The sequence below is a fragment of the Ranitomeya variabilis genome, chromosome 1 (genome assembly GCF_051348905.1).
Source record: "Ranitomeya variabilis isolate aRanVar5 chromosome 1, aRanVar5.hap1, whole genome shotgun sequence".
Classification (NCBI taxonomy): domain Eukaryota; kingdom Metazoa; phylum Chordata; class Amphibia; order Anura; family Dendrobatidae; genus Ranitomeya; species Ranitomeya variabilis.
Window position 1 is genome coordinate 116,167,592 of NC_135232.1, and position 27,562 is coordinate 116,195,153.

At 44.3% G+C, this 27,562-nt stretch overlaps 1 protein-coding gene across 1 annotated transcript in view; it reads right to left on the bottom strand.

The window, feature by feature from the left end:
• LOC143793612 (baculoviral IAP repeat-containing protein 1-like) overlaps window positions 1–27,562 on the bottom strand; it is a 119,010-nt gene that overhangs the window by 90,523 nt on the left and 925 nt on the right. The window lies entirely within an intron of this gene.

A 27,562-nucleotide genomic window follows, 5' to 3' on the forward strand; every position in this document is an offset into this window, starting at 1 on the left:
ACCTACCTTCATACTGCGTATGTCTTTTCCTCTGAACTCACCGTCAATATATGTGGGGGGCTTCTGTCTCCTTTTTGGGGGAATTTCCCTAGAGGTAAGCCAGGTCTGTTTTTTCCTCTATTAGGGTTAGTTAGTTCTCCGGCTGGCGCTGGGCGTCTAGGGATAAAACGTAGGTACGTCACCCGGCCACTGTTAGTTGTGTGGTAGGTTTAGCTCACGGTCAGCTCGAGATTCCATCACCCAAGAGCTAGTCTGTTATTTAAGTTCTCTGACGTTCCCTTGCCATTGGGAACCATGACAGTATGGCCGGCCAAGGGTTAAAACCGTTGGCAGAAGAAAGGAGAGAAAAAGAAGTCTGCAGATTTTTTTTTTTTTCTTCTGAGCTTGCTCTATAGTTCACTCAGTTGCATTTCTGCTCTAATTGCAGCCTTTGCCTCTCTCTCTCCTTCTAATCCTTGAATGGCTCTGATCTCACCTGATTAAGATGGATCCTCAGAGTTTGACTACAGGTTTGAATAATCTTGCTACGAAGGTTCAAAATTTACAGGATTTTGTTATTCATGCTCCTATATCTGAACCTAGAATTCCTATACCAGAATTTTTCTCCGGGGATAGATCTCGTTTCCTGAATTTCAAATATAATTGTAAATTATTTCTTTCCCTGAGATCTCGCTCCGCTGGAGATCCCGCACAGCAGGTTAGGATAGTAATTTCCTTGCTGCGGGGTGACCCTCAAGACTGGGCATTTGCATTGGCACCCGGGGATCCTGCGTTGCTCAATGTGGATGCGTTTTTTCTGGCTTTGGGGTTGCTTTATGAGGAACCTAATTTAGAGATTCAGGCTGAAAAAACCTTGATGGCCCTATCTCAAGGGCAAGATGAAGCTGAAATATACTGCCAAAAATTTCGTAAATGGTCTGTGCTTACTCAGTGGAATGAGTGCGCCCTGGCGGCGAATTTCAGAGAGGGTCTCTCTGATGCCATTAAAGATGTTATGGTGGGGTTCCCTGCACCTACAGGTCTGGATGAGTCCATGACAATGGCTATTCAGATTGATCGGCGTTTGCGGGAGCGCAAACCTGTGCACCATTTGGCGGTGTCTTCTGAGAAGGCTCCAGAAAATATGCAATGTGATAGAATTCTGTCCAGAAGCGAACGGCAGAATTTTAGGCGAAAAAATGGGTTGTGCTTCTATTGTGGTGATTCAACTCATGTTATATCAGCATGCTCTAAACGTACAAAAAAGGTTGATAAGTCTATTTCAATTGGCACTTTACAGTCTAAGTTTATTTTGTCTGTGACCTTGATTTGTTCATTATCGTCAATTACCGCGGATGCCTATGTCGACTCTGGCGCCGCTTTGAGTCTCATGGATTGGTCCTTTGCCAGGCGCTGTGGGTTTGATCTAGAGCCTCTGGAAGTTCCTATACCTCTGAAGGGTATTGACTCTACACCATTGGCTAGTAATAAACCACAATACTGGACACAAGTGACTATGCGTATGAATCTAGACCATCAGGAGACGATTCGCTTCCTTGTGTTGTACAATCTACATGATGTTTTGGTGCTCGGATTGCCATGGTTACAATCTCATAACCCAGTTCTTGACTGGAAAGCAATGTCTGTGTTAAGCTGGGGATGTCAGGGGGCTCATGGGGACGTACCTTTGGTTTCCATTTCGTCATCTATTCCCTCTGAGATTCCGGAATTTTTATCTGATTATCGTGATGTTTTTGAGGAGCCTAAGCTTGGTTCACTACCTCCTCACAGAGATTGCGATTGTACCATAGATCTGATTCCAGGCAGTAAATTTCCAAAGGGTCGTTTATTTAATCTATCTGTACCTGAACATGCTGCTATGCGAGAATATATAAAGGAGTCCCTGGAAAAGGGACATATTCGTCCTTCTTCATCTCCCTTAGGAGCCGGTTTTTTCTTTGTATCTAAAAAAGATGGCTCTTTGAGGCCGTGTATTGATTATCGACTCTTGAATAAAATTACAGTCAGATATCAGTATCCTCTGCCACTGCTGACTGATTTGTTTGCTCGAATAAAAGGGGCTAAGTGGTTCTCTAAAATTGATCTCCGTGGGGCGTATAATTTGGTGCGAATTAAGCAGGGGGATGAGTGGAAAACCGCATTTAATACGCCCGAGGGCCATTTTGAGTATTTAGTAATGCCTTTTGGTCTTTCAAATGCCCCTTCAGTCTTTCAGTGCTTTATGCATGACATTTTCCGGGAATATTTGGATAAATTCATGATCGTGTATCTGGATGATATTTTGATTTTTTCGGATGACTGGGATTCTCATGTCCAACAGGTCAGGAGGGTTTTTCAGGTTTTGCAGGCTAATTCCTTGTGTGTGAAGGGTTCTAAGTGTATTTTTGGGGTTCAAAAGATTTCTTTTTTGGGGTACATTTTTTCCCCCTCTTCCATTGAGATGGATCCTGTCAAGGTTCGGGCTATTTGTGATTGGACGCAACCTTCTTCGCTTAAGAGCCTTCAGAAATTTTTGGGCTTTGCTAATTTTTATCGTCGATTTATAACTGGTTTTTCTGATGTTGCTAAACCTTTGACTGATTTGACCAAAAAGGGTGCTGATGTTGCTGATTGGTCCCCTGCTGCTGTGGAGGCCTTTCGGGAGCTTAAGCGCCGCTTTTCTTCCGCCCCTGTGTTGCGTCAGCCTGATGTTGCTCTTCCTTTTCAGGTTGAGGTCGATGCTTCCGAGATCGGAGCTGGGGCGGTCTTGTCGCAGAAAAGTTCCGATTGCTCCGTGATGAGACCTTGTGCGTTCTTTTCTCGAAAATTTTCGCCCGCCGAGCGAAATTATGATATTGGTAATCGGGAGCTTTTGGCTATGAAGTGGGCTTTTGAGGAGTGGCGTCATTGGCTTGAGGGGGCTAGACATCAGGTGGTGGTATTGACCGATCACAAGAATTTGATTTATCTTGAGTCTGCCAGGCGCCTGAATCCTAGACAGGCGCGCTGGTCGTTGTTTTTCTCTCGGTTTAATTTTGTGGTCTCATACTTACCAGGTTCTAAAAATGTGAAGGCGGATGCCCTTTCTAGGAGTTTTGAGCCTGATTTCCCTGGTAATTCTGAACCTACAGGTATCCTTAAGGATGGGGTGATATTATCTGCTGTTTCCCCAGACCTGCGACAGGCTTTGCAGAAGTTTCAGGCGGATAGACCTGATCGTTGCCCGCCTGGTAGACTGTTTGTTCCTGATGATTGGACCAGTAGAGTCATCTCGGAGGTTCATTCTTCTGCGTTGGCAGGTCACCCCGGGATCTTTGGTACCAGGGATTTGGTGGCTAGGTCCTTCTGGTGGCCTTCTCTGTCTCGAGATGTACGAGTTTTTGTGCAGTCTTGTGATGTTTGTGCTCGGGCCAAACCTTGTTGTTCTCGGGCTAGCGGATTGTTGTTATCTTTGCCTATTCCAAAGAGGCCTTGGACTCACATCTCTATGGATTTTATTTCTGATCTCCCTGTTTCTCAGAAAATGTCTGTCATCTGGGTGGTGTGTGACCGTTTTTCAAAGATGGTTCATTTGGTGCCCTTGCCTAAGTTGCCGTCCTCTTCCGAGTTGGTTCCTCTGTTTTTTCAAAATGTGGTTCGCTTGCATGGTATTCCGGAGAATATAGTTTCTGACAGGGGGACCCAGTTCGTGTCTAGATTTTGGCGGGCGTTCTGTGCTAGGATGGGCATTGATTTGTCTTTTTCGTCTGCGTTCCATCCTCAGACTAATGGCCAGACTGAGCGAACTAATCAGACCTTGGAGACTTATTTGAGGTGTTTTGTGTCTGCGGATCAGGATGACTGGGTTGCCTTTTTGCCGTTGGCGGAGTTTGCCCTCAATAATCGGGCTAGTTCTGCCACTTTGGTTTCTCCTTTCTTTTGCAATTCGGGGTTTCATCCTCGCTTTTCTTCTGGTCAGGTGGAGTCTTCGGATTGTCCTGGAGTGGATACTGTGGTGGATAGGTTGCATCGGATTTGGGGACAGGTGGTGGACAATTTGGAGTTGTCCCAGGAGAAGACTCGGCATTTTGCTAACCGCCGTCGTCGTGTTGGTCCTCGTCTTCGTGTTGGGGACTTGGTGTGGTTGTCTTCTCGTTTTGTCCCTATGAGGGTTTCTTCTCCTAAGTTTAAGCCTCGGTTCATCGGCCCGTATAAGATTTTGGAGATTCTTAACCCTGTGTCCTTTCGATTGGACCTCCCGGCATCTTTTTCTATCCATAATGTCTTCCATCGGTCATTATTGCGCAGGTATGAGGTACCGGTTGTGCCTTCCGTTGAGCCTCCCGCTCCGGTGTTGGTTGAGGGTGAATTGGAGTACGTTGTGGAGAAGATCTTGGACTCCCGTGTTTCCAGACGGAAACTTCAGTATCTGGTCAAGTGGAAGGGCTACGGTCAGGAGGATAATTCTTGGGTGACAGCCTCTGATGTTCATGCCTCTGATTTGGTCCGTGCCTTTCATAGGGCTCATCCTGATCGCCCTGGTGGTTCTTGTGAGGGTTCGGTGCCCCCTCCTTGAGGGGGGGTACTGTTGTGAATTTGGTTTTTGGGCTCCCCCGGTGGTCGCTGGTGGTACTGGACTTGTGTGCTTCACTTTCTCTGTTCACCTGTTTCCATCAGGATGTGGGAGTATCCTATTTAGCCTTGCTGCTCAGTTATTCTAGTGCCGGCCATCAATGTAACCAGAGCCTTTCTGTTGCATGTTCCTGCTTCTAGACTACTATCAGCTAAGTTGGACTCTTAGTCCTAAGTTTGTTTGCATTTTTGTTCCAGTTCACAGTTATGTTATGTTTCTGTAGCTGGAAGCTCTTGTGGGCCGAAATTACCACTCCGGTGTCATGAGTTGACACATGAGTCTTAAAGTAATTTCTGGATGGTATTTTAATAGGGTTTTCAGCTGACCGTGAAGTTCCCTATTGTATCTTCTTACTATCTAGTAAGCGGACCTCGCTTTGCTGAACCTACCTTCATACTGCGTATGTCTTTTCCTCTGAACTCACCGTCAATATATGTGGGGGGCTTCTGTCTCCTTTTTGGGGGAATTTCCCTAGAGGTAAGCCAGGTCTGTTTTTTCCTCTATTAGGGTTAGTTAGTTCTCTGGCTGGCGCTGGGCGTCTAGGGATAAAACGTAGGTACGTCACCCGGCCACTGTTAGTTGTGTGGTAGGTTTAGCTCACGGTCAGCTCGAGATTCCATCACCCAAGAGCTAGTCTGTTATTTAAGTTCTCTGACATTCCCTTGCCATTGGGAACCATGACATAAGGGGTTAAGTGCCCACAATCTGTGCTAATATCAATTGTGGCCATTGCAACATGGTGTAAGTTATGATATACAGCTGAATCCAGCTGATTATGGTGAAGGTTCTGCTAGGGAGCAGAATGCGTCGTACATGTGTGTCAGTTTGCTAGAAGTCACCTCCCATTGTGCCATTGCGCCACATATATATATGGCAGGTGTTTAAAAGGGGTTAAAAATGCTCATCTCTATATTCAACTTCCACCAGTGCTCCAGCAGTGCGGGAAAGCGACACCTCCATTCCAATGCACTTGCTTTGTGCTTCAGTGTGATGCCATTAAGGGGCACCAGCGTGCTCCTCCTTCAGGCTGCTCTCTGTTGTCCAAAGGATATTTTGGGAGCTCCAGTGCCCCACTGGCTGCATATGACAGCCTTGGGGAGACACATGCGACCCCTTTGCCACTTGTGTGAGATACCTGCCATAACGCATAGTGTTGTATACAGAATTGTTGACCAAATATCATGTGAAGTCTGTAAGATTTATTATGGTTTTCAAATAAATAGGCTCCCCTTTAGAGCAAATAGCCTTAGCGTAGGGGACTCATGGATTTGTTGTGTCCATCATCCCATTCATCCTTTTCTTTATTGATTTTACATGATTTGAGGTTCTTTGTGTAATTAATATTATCCTTTATTCTCCTCCCTCCTATTTCTACCTTAGGTTTAGCTATAGTTTGGTCTGATTCACTCCCCCCATGGTAGGGTTAGTGGTTCTCATCTTCTACTTTATTCTTCTAGCCAATTAGTTTCCTGATTTCTTATTTTAATACTGTTCAAAAGAAGAGATGCTACTGACTGTAGAATCTATGGAACAAACTATTCTGCTCATACCTTATGGCAGCAAAATACTACTGAAGATCCTACAAAGACGGTTACAGCCTTACTTTGACGAAGAACTGCCAGAGGAACAAGCAGGATTCAGAAAAGGTAGAGGAACAAGAGATATGATTACTGACATTAGATGGATAATAGAAAAGGCCAAAGAATACAACAAGGATATCTATTATTGATTGATCAACTACAGCAAAGCCTTCGACTATGTTGATTACCAGAAACTTTGGAAAACCATGAAGGATATGGGTGTGAGAACCATTTGATCAGCCTCATTAGGAACCTTTACATCGACCAAGAAGCAACAGTCTGATTGGAACACATTGACATGGCATGGTTCAAAGTTGTCACGTCCACAGGTGGTGCGCGTAGTTTGTGGACTCGCTGTACCACAGGGCCGGACCTGCCTAGGAAGGGTGCGTGGCTAAGCGGCTATGTGGTTTTTGCTGGAGCTCCTGATGGTGGAAACAGAATGGGCTGCAGGTAGCTGCCAGGTACCACTTCTAGGTAGGTGCCAGTACTGCCGCTGCCGATCCCAGGGGCCAGGTTCTTTAAATCAAGGAGATGTGAACAGTGTCCCTGACAAGAAGGCAATGGAGACTTACGAACTGCATAGACAACTTGGACACTGAAGATAGGCTCTTGTTCACACATGTAGATATCGATATCAGAAAATAATTCTGGAGCTGACCACGCTAGGGCCAGGGACAACAGACACAGGACTGGTCTCACCAGGACCAGGAGATCGGGTAAAGGTACCACAGATGCGGTTTCAGGATTAGAATACCGCCAAAGCAGTCACAAGAACACGGACGAACTAAACTAGGCTAACGGGGAAACAGGATAATTTTAACAGACTAAGGATGGGGGACTTGGCAACATACAGTGGCACATACTAACACCACTAAGACTAAACTATAGAGTTTGCTCAGGCGCCTCCCTATTGGCTGGGAGACACCTCGCAGGTGATCACTTTAATTAAATGCATCCCAGCTGCTATCTGGGGACATTTTATCATGTGCGTGCGCTGCCCCTTTAAGAGCAGTTGAGCACGCACCCTAGGCATGCCGCCGGAAAACAGTGCAGTGTGCACAAGGGAGGAAGGAAACCATGAGGACGCTGCTGCGGTGAGTAAGACAGCGTCCCCACATGGTGGGAGAAACGGAACCAGGTGGAGACACCAGCAAACATTACAATAGTAGAGCAAGGTGTCAGACAAACCTGCATACTGTCACCATTTCTCTTTAACCCCCAAGGTGGGTTGCACGTTTATGACCAGGCCAATTTTTGCAATTCTGACCAGTGTCAGTTTGTGAGCTGGAACACTTCAACGGATCCCACTGATTCTGAAATTGTTTCTCCATTAAATATTGCATTTTATGACGGGGTAAAATGTATTTGATATCTTGCATTTATTTGGAAACAAAATTTAAATTTGGCAAAAATTTGAAAAATGTAGCAATTTTCAAACATTGAATTCTTATGCACTTAAGTTAGAGAGACTATTGTCATCCCAAATAGTTAATAAATAACAATTCCCACATATCTACTTTACATCAGTGTAATTTTTTAAATCATTTTTTTATTAGCAAGTTATAAGGGTTAAAAGTTGACCATCGAGTTCTCTTTTTCCCAACAAAATTTACAAAACCATTTTTTAGGGACCACCTCACGTCTGAGGGATGTCTTGTTATGATGTGGTGGTTTAGGAGCAACATGGGACGTGCTCTGGAGGAGGTGGTACCTGTACTGACCGCAGTTCCTGAGCTAAACACAACACTAGAAGTAGCCGTGGGATGTTCCTGTAACTCCCTAGACACCTCGTCACAGCCGTAGGACTAACTACCCTTAAAGATAGAAACAGGAAAGCTATCTTGCCTCAGAGAAAATCCCCAAAGGATAGGACAGCCCCCCACAAATATTGACTGTGAGTGGAGAGGGAAATGACATACGCAGAATGAAACCAGGATGTAGCAAAGGAGGCCAGTCTAGCTAGATAAATAGAACAGGAAAGAATACTGTGCAGTCAGTATTAAAAACTAGAAAAATCCACCACAGAGTTTACAAAAATCTCCACACCTGACTAAAGGTGTGGAGGGTAAATCTGCTTCCCAGAGCTTCCAGCTTAACTGAATAAATCCATACTGACAAGCTGGACTAGAAAAAACATAGAAAGTGCAGAAAGATTAAGTCCACAACAAGTGGACTGCAAATGAACAAAGCAAGGACTTATCTTTGCTGAACTGGTCAGAATATCAGGGAAATCCAAGCAGAGATGTGAACCCAACCAGGAACCATTGACAACTGGCACAGGCTGAAGGATAGAACCAGGCTAAATAGCCAAGCCAGAAAGACAACCAGTGGAAGCAGCTGCTGACTACTAAATCCAAGGAGCAGCAGTACCACTTAAAACCACCGGAGGGAGCCCAAGAGCAGAACTCACAAAAGTGCCACTTACAACCACCGGAGGGAGCCCAAGAGCGGAATTCACAACATGTCTATAATTAGAAAATACCCCAAAGTGACACCATTCTTAAATGCTGCTCAAAACCACATCCATGAAGTTTATTAACCCTTCAGGTGCTTCACAGGAATTTTTCGAATGTGGAGAAAACGAACATTTAACTTTTCTTCACAAAAATATACTTTAGATCCAATTTTTTTATTTTCACAAGTGTAACCGGAAAAATGGATCCCACAATTTGTTGTGCAATTTCTCCTGAGCATGCCGATACCCCATATGTGGGGGAAAACCACTGTTTGGGAGCAAGGCAGAACTTGGAAGCAAAGGAGCGCTATTTGACCTTTTGAATGCACAATTTGCTGGAACAATTAGCGGACGCCATGTCGCATTTGGAGAACCCCTGATGTGCTTAAACAGTGAAAATATCCCACAAGTGACACCATTTTAGAAACCCCTAAAGGAATGTATTTAGATTTGTGGTGAGCACCTTGAACCTCTAGGTGCTTCACAGAAGTTTATAATGTTGAGCCTTGAAAATAAAAAAATCACGTTTTCCCAACAAAAATTTTATTTAGCCCCAAATTTCGGATTTTCATAAGGGTAACAGGAGAAATTGCTCTATTTCAATTTGTTGTGCAATTTCTCCTGAGAATGCTGATAGTTCATATGTGGGAGAAAGCTACTGTTTGGGTGCACGGCAAGGCTTGGAAGGGAAGGAGTGTCATTTGATTTTTTTTTTATGTAAAATTTGCTGGAATCATTAGCGGATGCCATGTCCCATTTGGAGAGCCCCTGATGTTCCTAACCAATGAAAATCTTCCACTAGTAAACCCATTTTGGAAACTAGACCCCTCAAGGAATGTAATTAGATGTGTGGTGAGCACCTTGAACCCCAAGGTGCTTCACAGAAGTTTATAACATTGAGCTGTGAAAATAAAAAAAATAAATCACATTTTCCTCACAAAAATTTCATTTTAGCCCCAAATTTTGCATTGTCATAAGGGCAACAGGAGAAATTGCACAATACAACTTGTACAATTTTTCCTGAGTACGCTGATACCCCATATATAGGGGAATGCTACTTTTGAGGCACAATGCCAAACTCAGCAGGGAAGAGGTGCCATATTGGAGTTCAGATTTTGCTGGAATGGTTTAAGGGTGCCATGTCACATTGGCAGAGCCCCTGAGGTGCCACAACAATGGAAGCCCCCATATGTGAATTCATTTTCCAAACTACACTCCCTAGTGAATTCATCTAGAGGTGCAGTGATCATTTTAACAACATGTGCCTCAAAGAATTTTATACCATTGTGTGGTGAAGAAAAAATAAATTAAATTTTTACCACTAAAATGTCGTTTTAGCCCCACGTTTTAAATTTTTCTAAGGGTTAATAGAAATTTTTTTTACAACAAATTGACGTTCATTTTTTCCTGAGTGCGCCAATACTCTACATGTAATCGGGAAATATTTTTCAGGCACGGTTCAAAAGCTCAGAAGGGACAGAGCGCCATACTGTAGTGTGGCGGGTGCCATAACACATTGGGAGAGCCTCTGAGTTGCGAAAACAGCAGAACCCCCATAAGTTACCCCATTTTGCACACTACACCTCTCGACAAACAAATCTAGGGTGCAGTGATCATACTGACACCACGTGTGTGTCACAGAATGTTATACCTTTGGACTGTGAAGAAAAAATAACCGCATTTTTACTACCAGATTTCACATTTTCAAACACGAAGTGGGTAAATATGGCACCATAATTTGTCCCACAATTCCTACTTAACGTGGCAATACCCCACATGTGGCTGTACAGTACTACTTAGCCATGCAGAGAGACTCGGGAGGGACAGAGCACTATTTGCCTACTGGAGCGCAGATTTTCCTAGAATAGTTTGGGACTCTATATACAGAGGCCCTAATTGCTAGAAGAGTAGAATCCCCATCAAGTGACCCCATTTTGGAAATTATACCCCTTTGGGAATTTATCTACAGGTGTGGTGACAATTTTGACTCTATGAGTGTTTTCCAGAAACAAGCAGAAGTGGATTTTGCCTAGTGAAAAAATTTCAAGCTGCTGTTGTAGTGACCAGTACGCTGTAGTGACTAGTACGTTTAAGTGACCAGAATGTTAGGCCAGCTCATGCTTCTGGAGACACCCACCTTCCGCATGCTTTCATCACTACAGAAATACCATACGTGGCCGCTATATGTGGTTTAAGCACATTGTGGGGCTCAGGAGGGAGGTGGGCATTTGGATTTGGGAGCGCAGAATTTGCTGAATTTCTTTTGAGGGGCGAGGAGCCATTTTGCTTTTCCAGAGCCTTGGTGCTACCAGTAACGTGACAGATGATAGATCTGAGTGGGGCTTGCTTTTTTGGAGGATTCAGCTGAAGCTTTTGTTAGGAACACTTTACATAACATTTAGGATCACATTTATCTGGCACTCTACGCTGAGCACTTAATTTGGGGTTTCTATCTAAATCTCAGAGTGACATGATTCAGATAACCCCCCCAAGGGACCTATATAATACACTATAATGTGTCAGCAGAGTTACTCTGGACTCCGTCTGGACTCTGATCAGTGTTGACCTTCTTTTCAGAAGCACACGAAACTGTGGCCGACGGCACTTTTATGTAATCCTAAAAAGATGGACACGGCTGGATCACAGGTCCTGTGGCGTCCACAGTGCCTCCATATGCCTTATTATAGGGAATCTTCTGCCAGAGATTCTGTCTGAATCAAGTATTTTAGATATTACATGGATTCTCGTTAAGCACAGAGCACAAGATAAATGTGTGCCGAGCCTTATCGCGATTTTTGGGAGGCAGAATGAACAAAACAGCATGTGAAGAATTGTTGTTTTTTTTTATGCCGCTCCTCGTGCAGTATAAGCGATATGGCGACTTTATTCTTCTGGTCGGTGGAATTACAACGATACCAAATTTATTTCGGGTTTTTATGTTTGGCTGCTGTCACACCCTAAAAAACGCTTTCTGCATCGCCATATTTTGAGAGTTATACTTTTTCCATATTTTGGCTGACCGAGTCATGCAAGGGCTTGTTTTTTGCGGGACGAGTTGACATTTTTATCTGTAGCATTTTCAGACACATGACATATTTTGATCACTTTCTAGTCTGATTTTTGTGAGACAGTATGAACAAAAAACAACAATTCAGGAATTATTATTGGAGGGGCGTTTTTATGTCATTCTGTGTGTGGTAAAATTTCATAAGGCAGTTTTATTCTTCGGGTCAGTACGATTACAGCGATACCACAGTTATATCGTTTTTTCATGTTTTGGCGCTTTTACACAATAAAAACTATTTTATAGAGAAAAAATTATTTTTGCTTCGTTTTATTCTGAAAGCTATAACTTTTTAATTTTTCCACTGATGGAGCTGTTTGATGGATTGTGTTTTTTTGTGGGACAAAATGACGTTTTCAGCGGTACCATTATTTATGTTCGTCTTTTTGATCGCGTTTTATTCCACTTTTTGTTTGACAATATGATGATAAAGCATTGTTTTTTGCCTTATATAAAAAAAATGGACGCTTGCAACAGTGTCCCTCTATATTAGCCCAATCATAAGTGCCCTATCACTGTACCAGTACACTTATAATTCAATGTTTTCAGAATTTATTGGATTACACAAGAAAATCATAGTGTATAACTGTGCCATAAGTAGTAGATTCCGGTAAAATTACTAGATAAAACAATCCATATAGTCTTTGTATAACTTTTAAATACATCTTATCCAAAATAAACAATACATTATCAAGTAAAGCAAGGAAAAGCCAACCAATCCCAATCTTCCAATTAATCAATCTGAGTAATACTGTAATCGTCCAGCTATTCACTAAACTAATAGTTGATTATGATCAGGGAACAGGTAGTGAAAACAAATAGACAATATTCACACATTGTACATACCAAAAGGAGAATTTCTACCAAGAGCAAAGTATTTACCAACTTGAAATAAATATGCCAGAGGGATAAATCATTAATTAGCTCACAGAGATCCCTTCAGTTTTTTACGATTAAAACAATAAATCTTTATTTATAATATATTAAAATTTAGTACCATAACTCATAAGCATCACACCAACACCCAAAGCAGAAAATAACCAGGGGGGGGTGCCTACCCCTAAGCTGGCCTATCTCAACCTACCTGACAGCGGAGGTTGGCACCCTAAACCTGCGCACTGGCGCCCCCACTCGTCGGCAGCTTTCCCTGCTCACCCTATCAAACCCTATGGTGGCAGGGGGTGCAATAGATGATGAATAAGTAGGTGAGAAAGTGGAGAAGTATGTAAGTGATGTTTTGGACCTTTACTTTATAAGATGTCGTACACTAGCAAAAATCTGATAGAAATGACAACAAGTGTTGTATTAGACCACTATCCTGGATTGGATTAATAATAGCTATAAAGAGAATTCTTATCTGAGATTTTAGCCCTTACTCAATGTGAATATCTAATGAACAGCTAACTAACTAGAAAACAGAATATGCTTAGTTAGATGGATAATATACTAAGGCCTATATATAGTAAAGGATTATAGATGAGATAGATAGTGTGTACAGACAGGTAACCTAATAAACAACTAACTATCTAGAACACCTAGTCAGATGGATAATATCCTGAGGCCTATATATAAGTGCAGCGCCCCAGAGTCCTGGTCGTTGCAGTACTGTGGCTCCGCCGCTAAGGGGGGCTATGGTACGTCTGATGGCACTGAAGGAGTTCATCTGACCAGGTATCACAGACACCAATACATTTCACAGTCTGGCCTCCAGGGGGGAGCTAAGGGTTCTATTTATTAGGCCACTCATCACAGTCTGGTAAAACTGGGGGTTAGGCAGGAAGTTAGACAGAAAGCTGACTGGGTTGGAACCAGGCAACACCTTGTGGCAGAGGGTGTTGTAGGGGAAGATTCAGAGGGGTCCCTGTCAGGGGTGGGATCCTGACAGAGGCCTAGCGAACAGAGAGAACGTTACGGGACCGCACCTGCACGATATAGCGGCGGTACCCCAAGAAAGGATAAGAAGCAAGATTTATTGTGCTGAGTGAGAAACGAGATCAACGCAACAAGGAGAATACCAGTAGGAGTCGTGCTGTAAGACGAGGCAACATCCTATTGAGGCGCATAACCGGTGGCCGGAACGCCGAGGAAGTATAGAGCTTCAAGCCAAACTTCAAACCCACGGCAGGACAGTCAGTTACAGGCGGGCTGTCTCACCCAGACCCAGGAAGACACAGGGGGGTAACAACAGGAGTGGGGCGACGCAAGAGTCCCGGAAGAGCTCCGAGCCTCCCGTCATACGGGTGCGTCCTAACCGTAAGATCAGGGGGACGTAGAGGGAGAACATCAGAATCGAGTTGTGAGGGAACACGAGAAACAGACACAACAGTTGTGGGGTACTATCCCGTAAGCACAGCAGGGGAGGACCACAACACAAGCGCAGGAAGGTAGGCACAGATTTCCACCTGCAAAGGGAACTCTGGAGGTGCCATCGGACCGGCCAGACTTGCGCAGCCCTGTTAACCGTATTCCGGATTGAGGACTCAGAAGCCTTCAGAAAAGAGGTAATGAGATTGCAACCTGGTGTCTTCGTTATTTACTGCACCGCACCTCCACCACCATCCACATCTATTATTGTACGCCCCTCAGCAGGGTCACGGACCGGGTCTAGCCACCGTGACAACCCCAGAGCAGAGACTCAGAGGCCCGGTACCGGGTACCCCTCGGCCCTGCGGCAGTGGGGGCGCTACATAATGAAGGCATGTAAATGAGCTAGATAGTGTGTACAAACAAGTACATTACATACTTCCTAATATTTCTTATGTGTAGAGATTCTGATGTGTGACCTCTATCAGTTGGACCGCAGAATGATGATCCATATATACATACTAGTGCCGTGTTACTGATATCTCCACATATGGCACAAACATAATTTGCTTCCTCTGCATAGAGGTCTCTACACATATGGCGGCCAGCTAGAGAAACAAAATACAAACATAACCAAACAATAAACCATCACCCTCAAAAGCAAAACATCATGAACCAAATAGAGTTTCACAGTAAAAAACGGCCCATCAGGCTCTCTATCATATACAGATTTGGTTATCTGAGTGCAATACCGACTCCCAGATTATGGAAACCTTCTAATACATGTACCAGGTTCAATTATTATTACTCGACGCGTTTCCCCTCTACCGAGGTTCATCAGGAGAAAAAGTATAACCACGGTACTTATCTCATCTCATAGCTGCAAAATACGAGCCAAGGTGGATGGATTTGGTGAGATAGAGTGTTGGAGACAATCCCCCATTCCGATATGATGCTAAAGGGACCCCCCCTGATCAAGAGCAAAGTAATAGCATTGAGCTCATCCTTCCAAGAAACTTTAGAGACCTATGATGCTCAGCAGTTCTTCCTCACAATCACATGACAGTCATGAAGAGGAAGGAAAATTTACTGGCATGGGTTGGTTTCAGCAAAAGAGGAGAGAAGTACGATATAATTAGCAACACCTATAAAAGTTCAATATATCAGTAACAGGATTACATCATCCAGAGAACGACTTTTGGACTCTGGGAGAACTACGGAGAGTGGAGGGGGAATAATCTTGTTTGTAAATAGGAAAATATGTGATATGGGTCTGTGATTTCTTTGACTTGAAAAATGCTGGCAAAGCTCTTAAATGGGTTGTCTACATGTGGGTAAGTATAACGTCAAGATGAATAGGTATAAGATGTAACCATAATACCCATAGGAAGAATGTCGGTCAGTCACATCAAGACAGGTAGGCTTATTATAATTGGTATACCAAAAGACCAAATGGGTCAGCCAGAGAATATATATATATATATATATATATATATATATATATATATATATACATTATAAAATATATGTAAAATGTAAGTGCATGAGAAATATGTGCAGAAAATGTGGTCCACAGGAACATCAATGAAACATCTTCAAATAAAGAAAAGGGACCATGATCAAATGGATCCAAGACATACAAACATTGTGAGACAAAAAAGACAATTACCATATTTTCGGGCGTATAAGACGCCTGGGCGTATAAGACGACCCCCCAACTTCTAGTTAAAATATAAAATCTTCTTAAAAGTCGGGGGTCTTCTTATGCGCCATGTGTCGGCTTATAGGGCGGGTGACCAATGTGCATATGGTGGGGTGGAGTGGTTCCAATGACAAAGAGACGGGGCGTCTCACAGGGAAGGAGTAAGTGGAGTATCCCCCTATTACCTCATTGTGGCAGCGATGCTCTCTGTGCTGGGAGGCGGTGGCGGCAGCTCCTCCTCTTTGTGCAGCATGGTGTCTCCGTGCTGGGGTCGTTGGTGGCTCCTCTTTGTGCAGCATGGGGGCTCAGTGCTGGGGGCTGCGGTGTATCTTTGCGCAGCGTTGGGGCTCCGCCGCCATTTCCTCAAAGCCCGGAGGCCTCGGCAGCTCCATTGTTGCGATGCCGTGGCCTCCGGGAAAATGGCCGCTGGGGGCGGCCCATGCTGATTCAGATCTCGTCCTGATACTTGATACAAGAGATCCTTCCTCACTTACAATCGTGACTTCACTCTCCCCGTGAGGAAAGCAATGCCACTATATCAACCAGGAACCTGAGGTGTTACACATACATGTATACGAGTATATTACATAGTCTCCTTTATTATGTATATTGCAGTCCCTTATTATACAGTGCCCTCTCTTGTTATGTACAGTACTGTTCCTTACATATTGGATTACATATAGCCCTATTTTTTATTATATAACGACCTGTCTTGTTAGCTCTATAATGCAATGATGGCTGGTGGAGCATGGGAGGAGCTGATGGACTGGTCGTCTGGTCACCGGCTCCTCGATCAGCAGTCATTTTATATCTAAAAAGAGAGGGGACTATGTAATAAAAGAGGGCGCTGTGAATAACAAAAATAACACCATCATTGTCCTTTCCACGACCAGCATCATTGCATTCTCCCTCTCCACACCAATCATTATTCTTTCCACCACCTCCATCATTGCTTTTTCCCCCACCACCCCATATTTGCCCTTTTCACCACCCCATCTTTGCCATTTCCACCACCTCCATCATTGCTTTCTCCCCTACTAGCCCTTCATTGCCATCTCCATCACCTCCATCATTGTCCTTTCCACCACCTCCATCAGTCTTCTCCTCCACCACCTCCATCATTGCCTTCTCCCCTACCACCCCATCATTGCCCTCTCCATCACCCCATCATTGCCCTTTCCACCACCTCCATCGCATCCTTCTCCACCCACATCATTGCCTCCTCCCCCACCATCCCCATCATTGCCCTTTACACCACCTCCATCATTACCTCCTCCACCCTGTTTTATTGACCTATCCACCACCTCCATCATTGCCTTTTCCCCCAAGACCATCATTGCCCTTTCCACCACACCCATCATTTCCTATTCCACCACCTGCATCATTGCCCATTCCACCAAATCCATCATTTCCTCCTCCCCCACCATCCCCCATTCCACCACTTCCATCATTCCCTCTTCCCCCACATTCCCCATTCCACCACCTCCATCTTTACCCCCCTCCACCATGTTTTATTGACCTATCCACCACCTCCACCATTGCCCTTTCCACCACCTCCATCATTGCCTTCTCCCCCACCACGATCATTGCCCATTCCACCAAATCATTTCCTCCTCCCCCACCATCCCCATCCTTGCCCATTCCATCACTTCCATCATTTACTCCTCCCCACCATCCCCATCATTGCCTTCTCTCCATCAGCCCCATCATTGCCCTCTCCTCCCCCTATACAGTATAATGGCACCGACCTGTAGGCTGCTGAGCACAATCTTGCTGACAGGCTCCCTTTCAGATTGTATGAGTCTGAGATAATTAATTATATGGCTTACTGTTATTGGTGCGCAGTTGGCGAGATATAAAGGGATGAGCTATTTGATAAATTAAAAACTATTTTGATTGAGGGCCAATATTTAACTAACTGCCGCAAAGGTGGTGCATTCAAGAAAATTGCATGCAAATACAATGCTTGAGCTCCAAATAACATGTCTGATAGCAAAAGTTGTCGTCCTTTAGCACGGAAGGGCTCTAGCAGCAGGTGACCAATGTGAGTGCCATTGAAGTACAATGGCTCATTCAGACTTGGCTTTATCAGTGTTTTTGATCAAACCTTCATCCAACTTTCAACAGAGTGTATTCGGATTTTGACCCAATTTTCATCAATTTTTCTCAAATGAAAAAAAAAAAGTTACCATCTACCAACTAGTCCATGAAAAATGGATAGGACACAATCGAGTGCTGTCGGATTTATTAATGACTTGCAAAGGCACTCAGATCAATATCAGACATGTCTCAGCTGTACCTGTTGTGAATTCTGCTCTTGGGCTCCCTCCGGTGGTTGTTGGTGGTAGTGCAGTTGTCTTGGGGTTGTAATCTAGGGCAGGTGTTTCTGCTGATTGCAGCTCTACTAGGTATTTAGGTGTGCAGGATCCATGAGTCCTTGCCAGTTGCCCATTGTTCTTGGAGGGATTGCATCTCTCTGGTTCCTCATGCCCTGCTGCCAATTCAGCTAAGATAAGTGTCTGTTTTTTTGTCTCTGTGCACACATGCAGTGTGCTTTGCAATTCAGTGCAATTCATTGTGTTTTTGTCCAGCTTAGACTTTGTTTGGATTTTTCAGTCATGCTGGATTCTCAGGAGATGCAGATATACTTTCTATGTCTTTAGTTAGATGTAGAATATTTGTATTATCTGCTGTGGATATTTTTAGGATTTTAATACTGACCGCTTAGAATTCTGTCCTATCCTTTTCTATTTAGCTAGAAGTGCCTCTTTTGCTAAACCCTGTTTTTCTGCCTGCGTGTGTCTTTCCTCTTATACTCACAGTCAATATTTGTGGGGGGCTGCCTATCCTTTGGGGTTTTGCTCTGAGGCAAGATAGAATTCCCATTTCCATCTATAGGGGTATTTAGTCCTCCGGCTGTGTTGAGGTGTCTAGGACGTGTTAGGTACACCCCACGGCTACTTCTAGTTGCGGTGTCAGTTTAGGGTTTGCAGTCAGTATAGGTACCACCTACTCCTGAGAAAGTCTCTCATGCAGCTCCAAGGTCACCGGATCATAACACGTACCACTCAGTCTGACAGAACAAAACAGATATGTGATCATCCCCAAACACTATCATAGCTACGTGTTCTCTGTGTGAAAACATGTATAGTACTTGAGTACTTGAGCCCTGCGGCTGGGCCCTTATCACATTCGGGTCACGTTTGTTTTTTCTTTGGGACTTCTGTGTGAAACCTTCAAACATGGGATTGGGATGGAACCCCTGAAAAAGCCATTCACTATAATGACCACGGACAAGATAAAGATCCCCAATTAACATCAGGACTACAAGTACAAAGTACTACAGTGCGCAGGTGCCGGGAAAGGTCAGAGAGGCCCAGCACCTGCGCACTGCAGTACTTTGCTCTGCCCTCAACAGGACAGACAAAGTACGCCTGCGCCAGAGCCGCAGCATGAAGACAAGAAGAGGACGTCATCCTATGAAGATGGGAGGCCCGGGAACGGACCACAACGCCCATCGGACCAGACCGCAGCGGGACCGCCCTGGGTGAGTATAATAAAACCTCTTTTTCTCATCTTTCAGGATACATTGGGGCTTATCTACAGCATTCCAGAATGCTGTAGATAAGCCCCTGATGCCGGTGGGCTTAGCTCAACTTCCATTTTGAGGGTGACAGGTTCTCTTTAAAAGGTATCAACCACTGAGGACTCCAAATTCCAAACATTATTCCATTGTTGCTGAAGGCGTTTGTAAAAATTCCCAGTAGTACTTAGGTTTTTACAGTACAGACATAGATCAGGAGAATGTTTCACCGTAAACAACTCTGCACAAGCAAAATACACTAAAATATAACCTTCATTAATCAATAAAATCAATCATAAAGTCAAGAACCAAAACAACACATGTTGACTCAATATACTATGGAAGAGGGAACAATGTCTCATCCTATCAAAATGTAGGTTGGTATGAAGAAGGTGTTGTGGCAACAGGAACAGGGTTGTGATGCTGTTGCTGAGTTTTACATCTATGTATGATAAAGGGAGGTCTGTCCACTAGGGGAACCATACACCATACAATAGATATATACTACAGTTTGCATTATACTAGGGATGAGATAGTTAATGGAGCTGGAATTAGCCCACAGTTTGGGAGGGGTTAGATCAGATTTTGTAGAAAATGTTTCCGGGTTACAGTCGGTGAAGTAAGGGCTCTCACAAAGTCTAGTCAGCAGGGGCTGTCTGGCACTTTTCAGCCTGGGGGCAATCACAAGGCAGTGGTCCTCCAGTTGTGGTGGCCCTCCTTTTTCCTGCTTATCTCTGGCCATTGCATTAAAGCAGCAGAGATAACAGGCTTTAAAAACAGGCTAGTACATAGATATGGGATATACAATATGATTTCCCCACTGCCTTCTATATATAGTATGAGGCTTTACAGTTTTCTATACATACTATAGCTCCCCACAAATGCTATGTCTCCAAAACCCCCTATATATGGTATGATGGTCCCCTACAGCTGTCTAATTGCGATATTATGTACCTCACAGTTTCCTATATATAGTTTGATGATCCCGCATCTCCTCTATATATAGTATCATGTCCCTACAGCCCCCTATATGAAATATGGTGGCCCCACAGCCACCATATGATGCTTCCCACAGTTTCTTTTATTTATATATACAGTACAGAGCAAAAGTTTGAAGGCAATAATGTCATTGCTCCATCTGTGTGAGTACACTGAAGTCTCAGAGAGCTGTGGTCTGCAGTTTATGAGACAGAGCAAGGCTTCCACTAGGAATTTCGGGGCCCCATACTGGCAAAATTTTCAGGTTTCCACCCAGGCTCCACACCAGCTCCGACTCCACCGTCCCACCACCCACTCTTGGAAAAACTCAACTTCTCGACCACATCCTCACCGATCAGATATTAACAGTTCCCATCAAACACCAGATCACATTCATAACCAGCAGCTTTTGTTCTGGCCAAAAGAATTTTTAAGCTGACACCAAAACACGGTAGACTCCTTTGGCCGGGCCCTACTCTACTCTAAACTATTAAAAATATATATATTTATATGTATTTTTCTTTAAGGGAATGAGTGACATACATTTACATTATTTTTTAAACAACCATTAATACCACATACAAGGGACAAATATTGTCACACCATGACCAGACCACATATTACCACCACATAGTGACTGAATAATACCACATACAAGGAACAAATACAACCACACCATGGCCAGACTACATATTACCACCACATAGTGACTGAATAATACCACATACAAGGAACAAATACAACCACACCATGACCAGACCACATATTACCACCACATAGTGACTGAATAATACCACATACAAGGAACAAATACAACCACACCATGACCAGACCACATATTACCACCACATACACTAAATACTACAATACTGATCATTAATTGAAAAAAAACCCACAAAGAAGACAAAGAAGGCCACCAAAAGGACCTACTAACCAAATCTCTGGTACCAAAAATCCCAGGATGGCCAGCCAACACAGAACAGTGAACCTCAGAAATCACTTTACTAGTCCATCTGTCAGGAACAAACAGTTTCCCCGCTGGACAGCGATCAGGTTTATCAACCTGAAACTCATGAAGAACCCGTTGCAAATCAGGGGAGATGGCAGAAAGAATCACCCCCTCCTTCAGAATACCAACCGGCTCAAGAATCCCAGGGGAATCAGGCAAAAAACTCCTAGAGAGGGCATCAGCCTTAACATTCTTAGAACCCGGAAGATACGAGACAACAAAATCAAAACGGGAGAAAAACAGGGACCATCGAGCCTGTCTAGGATTCAGCCGTTTGGCAGACTCGAGGTAAATCAGATTCTTATGATCGGTCAAGACCACAATACGGTGCTTGGCCCCCTCAAGCCAATGTCGCCACTCCTCAAATGCCCACTTCATAGCCAACAACTCACGATTGCCGACATCATAATTGCGTTCCGCAGGCGAAAACTTTCGAGAAAAGAAGGCACACGGTTTCATCAAGGAACCATCAGAATTCCTCTGAGACAAAACGGCCCCTGCCCCAATCTCAGAAGCGTTAACCTCAACCTGAAAAGGAAGAGAAACATCCGGCTGACGCAACACCGGGGCAGAAGTAAATCGGCGCTTAAGCTCCTGAAAGGCAGAAACAGCCTCAGAGGACCAATTCGCTACATCAGCGCCCTTCCTCGTCAAATCGGTCAGGGGTTTAACCACACTGGAGAAGTTGGCAATGAAACGGCGATAAAAATTAGCAAAGCCCAAAAATTTCTGAAGGCTCTTCACGGATGTGGGCTGGATCCAATCATGAATGGCCTGAACCTTAACCGGATCCATTTCTATAGATGATGGAGAAAAAATGAAGCCCAAAAAAGAAACCTTCTGTACTCCAAAGAGGCACTTAGACCCCTTCATAAACAAGGCATTATCACGAAGGACCTGAAATACCATCCTGACTTGTTTCACATGAGACTCCCAATCATCTGAAAAAATCAAAATATCATCCAAATATACAATCATGAATTTATCAAGATAATTCCGAAAAATATCATGCATGAAGGACTGAAACACAGATGGGGCATTAGAGAGTCCGAATGGCATCACAAGATATTCAAAATGGCCCTCGGGCGTATTAAACGCAGTTTTCCATTCGTCACCCTGCTTAATACGAACAAGATTATATGCCCCTCGAAGGTCAATCTTAGTAAACCAACTAGCCCCCTTAATCCTGGCAAACAAATAAGAAAGCAAAGGCAAAGGGTATTGGAATTTGACCGTGATCTTATTCAAGAGGCGATAATCAATACAGGGTCTCAAGGAGCCATCCTTCTTGGCAACAAAAAAAAAACCTGCTCCCAATGGAGAAGAAGATGGCCGAATATGCCCCTTCTCCAAAGACTCCTTTACATAGCTCCGCATGGCGGTATGTTCAGGCACAGACAGGTTGAAAAGTCGGCCCTTAGGAAACTTACAGCCTGGAATCAAGTCAATAGCACAATCACAGTCCCTATGCGGTGGAAGGGAACTGGACTTGGGCTCATCGAGAACATCCTGGAAATCTGACAGAAACTCAGGAATTTCAGAAGAGGGGGAGGAGGAAATTGACATCAGAGGAACGTCATCATGAACCCCCTGACAACCCCAACTAGTCACAGACATAGATTTCCAATCCAACAGCGGATTATGTACCTGTAACCATGGAAACCCCAGCACAATAGCATCATGCAAATTATGCAACACCAGGAAACGACAATCTTCCTGATGGGCTGGCGCCATGCACATGGTTAACTGTGTCCAAAACTGAGGTTTATTTTTAGCCAATGGTGTAGCATCAATACCCCTAAAAGGGATAGGACTCCGCAAAGGCTGTAAGGGAAAACCACAACGTCTGGCAAATTCTAAGTCCATCAAATTTAAAGCGGCGCCTGAATCCACAAATGCCATGACAGAGAATGACGATAATGAGCAGATCGGGGTCACAGATAACAGAAATTTAGGTTGTACAGTACTGATGGTAACGGAATTAGCGATTCTCTTGGCACGCTTAGGGCAATCAGAAATAACATGAGCAGAATCGCCGCAGTAAAAGCACAACCTATTCTGACGTCTGAATCCTTGGCGTTCAGCTCTAGACACAATCCTATCACACTGCATAGGCTTAGGACTCCGCTCGGAAGACAACGCCACAGTGTGCACAACTCTGCGCTCACGCAAGCGCCGATCAATTTGAATGGCCAGAGACATAGAATCACTCAGACCTGCAGGCGTGGGGAACCCCACCATAACATCTTTAACAGATTCAGAAAGACCCTTTCTGAAAATTGCCGCCAAAGCATCCTCATTCCACTTAGTAAGCACAGACCATTTCCTAAATTTCTGGCAATATGATTCTGCCGCTTCTTGACCCTGACACAGGGCCAACAAGGTTTTCTCAGGATGATCCACAGAATTAGGTTCATCATACAATAACCCAAGCGCCTGAAAAAAGGTGTCTACATTAAGCAAGGCCAGATTCCCAGATTCCAGGGAAAATGCCCAATCCTGCGGGTCACCATGCAACAGAGAAATGACAATTTTTACCTGCTGGATGGGATTACCAGAGGAACGGGGCTTCAGAGCAAAAAACAGTTTACAGTTATTTTTAAAGCTCAAAAATTTGGACCTGTCCCCAAAAAACAGATCGGGGGTAGGAATTCTAGGCTCTAAAACAGGAGTCTGCACGATATAATCAGAAATACCCTGTACTCTAGCAGCAAGTTGATCAACCCGAGAAGCAAGTCCCTGAACATCCATGTCAGCGCCTAACTCCTGAGCCACCCAGAGGTGAAGAGGGAAAAAAAAAAAACACAACAGAGTACAGAAAAAAAATGGCTCAGCACTTTCTTTCCCTTCTTTTGAGATGCGGTTAACTCATTGTTGGCCAGTTGTACTGTTATGATCTGGTGGCCTAGGAGCAGCATGGACGAGCTCTGGAGTAGGTGGCCTCTATACTGACCGCAGACCCTGAACTTAACACCGCAACTAGAAGTAGCCGTGGAATGTTCCTGTCACTCCCTAGACACCTCGTCACAGCCGGAGGACTAATTACCCCTAAAGAAAGAAACAGGAAAACTATCTTGCCTCAGAGAAAATCCCCAAAGGAAAGACAGCCCCCCACAAATATTGACTGTGAGAGGAGAGGGAAATTACAAACGCAGACTGAAAACAGAATTTAGCAACGGAGGCCATGCTACCTAGAAAGAAAAGACAGGACAGAGTACTGTGCGTTCAGTATAAAATACTACAAAAATCCACCACAGAGAATACAAAAATCTCCACACCTAACTAAAGGCATGGAGGGTAACTCTGCGACTCCAGAGCTTCCAGCTTGGCTGAATAAATCCTTACACAGACAAAGCTGGACAAGAAAAAACATAGCAATTCACTGAACTATAAAGTCCACCGCATGTGGACTGCAAAAACAAAGCCAGGACTTATTTTTGATGATTTGGACAATCCAGCAGGAGAAACCAAGCAGAGATGTGAATCCTCCAGAAAAACAATGGACAACTGGCACTCACTAAAGGGTGAAGCCAGACTAAATAGCCCCGTCCAAAGTGGAAGCACCTGATGACTGCTGTGAAGGACAAACAGCAGCACTACCACTTATAACCACCGGAGGGAGCCCAAGAGCAGAACCCACAACAGAATTCACAACACAGAACCACATGTGGGGACCTATTGAATGACCTACATAGAGCTGGGACCACCATAACAAAGGCTACCATCAGTAACACACTATGCCGCCAGGGACTCAGATCCTGCAGTGCCAGACGTGTCCCCCTTCTTAAGCCAATACTTGTCTGGGTCCCTCTGAAGTTTGCTAGAGAGCATTTGGATTATCCAGAAGAGAATTGGGAGAATATCATATGGTCTGATGAAACCAAAGTAGAACTGTTTGGTAGAAACAAAACTCATCATGTTTGAAGGAGACAGAATGCTGAGTTGCATCCAAAGAACACCATCTGTAGCCTGTGGGTTCAACCCTGATTGGCGTAGGTCCTGCAATCCTCGGCGTCGTGAAGACGTGTTCCACTCATATACAATCAAATAAATAAGGCAGCACTCTGTAGCGCCATAAATAAATAATAATAATAATCTATATATCTGTGGAGGGAAAGGGTTCTGCTTTGATTAAAAATGCCTGAAGCTAAGAGGCGGAGTGCTCAGTCAGACGGCTAATGAATATAAATTTCAAAAAACTGATGGTCACATCCAAACATAGACTAAATGTGAACAGGTGCTAACCTAGAGTCAACAACTCATATATAATCACAGAAATAAGGTAGCACTCTGTAGCGCCATAGCTTGCAAACATGAAATATGAAAATTAGTTTGCATTACTGCATTAGAGATATGAAAAATTGAGAAAGCTTAGTGCATAAATTGGCCATCAGTTTGACGTGTGTTTGAAAGACAGGGCAGAGTCGAGAGTTACTCCGAGGCAGCGGATTTCAGGTGCGGGAGAGAGCGTGATGCCGTTTACTATAATAGAGAGATCGGGTAGGGAGATACGAGAGATGCAGGAAAGATGATGAGTTCTGTTTTGACTACATTGAGTTTTAGGAAGCGAGAGGTGAAGAAGGAGGATATGGCTGATATACACTCCGGGATTCTGGACAGCAGAGAGGTGACATCTGGGCTAGAGAGGTGGATCTCAGTGTCGTCCACATACAGGTGGTAATAGAAGCCATGGGAATTTATGAGTTGTCCTAGGCCAAGGGTATAGATGGAAAAAAGTAGTGGCCACAGGGCAGAGCCTTGAGGGACACCAACAGAGAGTGGGCGGGATGAGGAGGTAGTGTGGAAGTAGGAAACGCTAAATGTGCGGTCGGAAAGGTATGAGGCAATCCAGGACAGGGCAAGGTCTTTGATGCCAAAGGAAGAAAGAATCTATAGCAGTGGGCAGTGATCGACTGTGTCGAAGGCAGAGGATGGGTCGAGAAGGAGGAGGATGGAGAACTGTCTGTTAGCTTTGGCTGTGAGTAAGTCATTAGTAATTTTGGTCAGGGCAGTTTCGGTGGAGTGGTGGAGGCGGAAGCCAGATTGGAGGTTGTCAAGGATTTCAGTTCTAAAAGAGGTCTCACAGGTTCCCATACAGATGAAGACTTTATTCTAGGAGAGGATTGAGATTGTTTAGGTCCTGGTAACAAGAAACGCCTTACAGTGGCTACCCAGCCTTGTTCAGGTGTACAATTTTGTCTCTGGTGTCCTTAGACAGCTCTTTGGTCTTGGCCATGGTGGAGAGGTTGGAATGTGACTGTGTGGACAGGTGTCTTTTATACAGATAACAAGTTCAAGCAAGTGCAATTAACACAGGTAATGAGTGCAGAGTAAGAGGGCTTCTTAAAGAAAAACTAATAGGTCTGTGAGAGCCAGAAATCTTGCTGGTTGGTCGGTGATCATACTCTAGTTACACCACTGTGGAGTAATGCAACATACAGATCATATAGATATGCTGCATTAGATGCAGAAGATTAAGGAGGTTATTCCAAACTCAATGTGATGCCACATGGTTGGGGAATGATCCCGGGACCTCAGCGCTGACTCTGCGTCTCCTTCACTGCAGCTCATCTGCCAGCTCCTTTCAGGTGAATGAGGATTTGCTGATGTGGAGGGAAAACTGTGAAAGTTCCCAAAGGTCAGACCCCGTCGATTACAAAGCGACTACCCATCCGAAATTCACCAGCACTTTATAAGAGAATGTACTCCTCAAGGACACGGCTGAATATGGTGCTTAATTACAGAGCAGATCTTGTGCTATATACTACAGGAGTAACCAAAGATGATAATAATGATCTGGTGGCACTGACAGCAGCGGAGCATTTATTACAATGGGATCCAGTCTACACAATCCCTCTCCTGTCCTGACCGTTCGCTACAATGTATCAGTGCAAGGAAAATCTAGCAGTTTGGACTTGGTTTCCCTTAGGGTATGTTTCCACGTTCAGGATTGCATCAGTCTTTGGTCAGGATTTTATGCAAGTAAAATCCTGACCAAAACTGCACCTGAGGTCACTGGCAGGTCACCTGTGGTGTACCTGCGTGTTTTGCTCATAGTAGCAACATGCAGCGTTTTGAAAAAACGCACAACGCATGCGTTTTCGCGGCAAAAACGCATGCGTTTTTAAACGCATAGTGGAGTCTGGATTTCATAAAATCCCATCCACTATGCTGTAACATCTGGACGCTGCGTTTTTGACGCAGCAGAAAAACGCAGCGTCAAAAACGCAGCGTTTCCTGAACGTGGAAACATACCCTTACAGAGGACTGTCCAGGCCAGACACAATTGTACC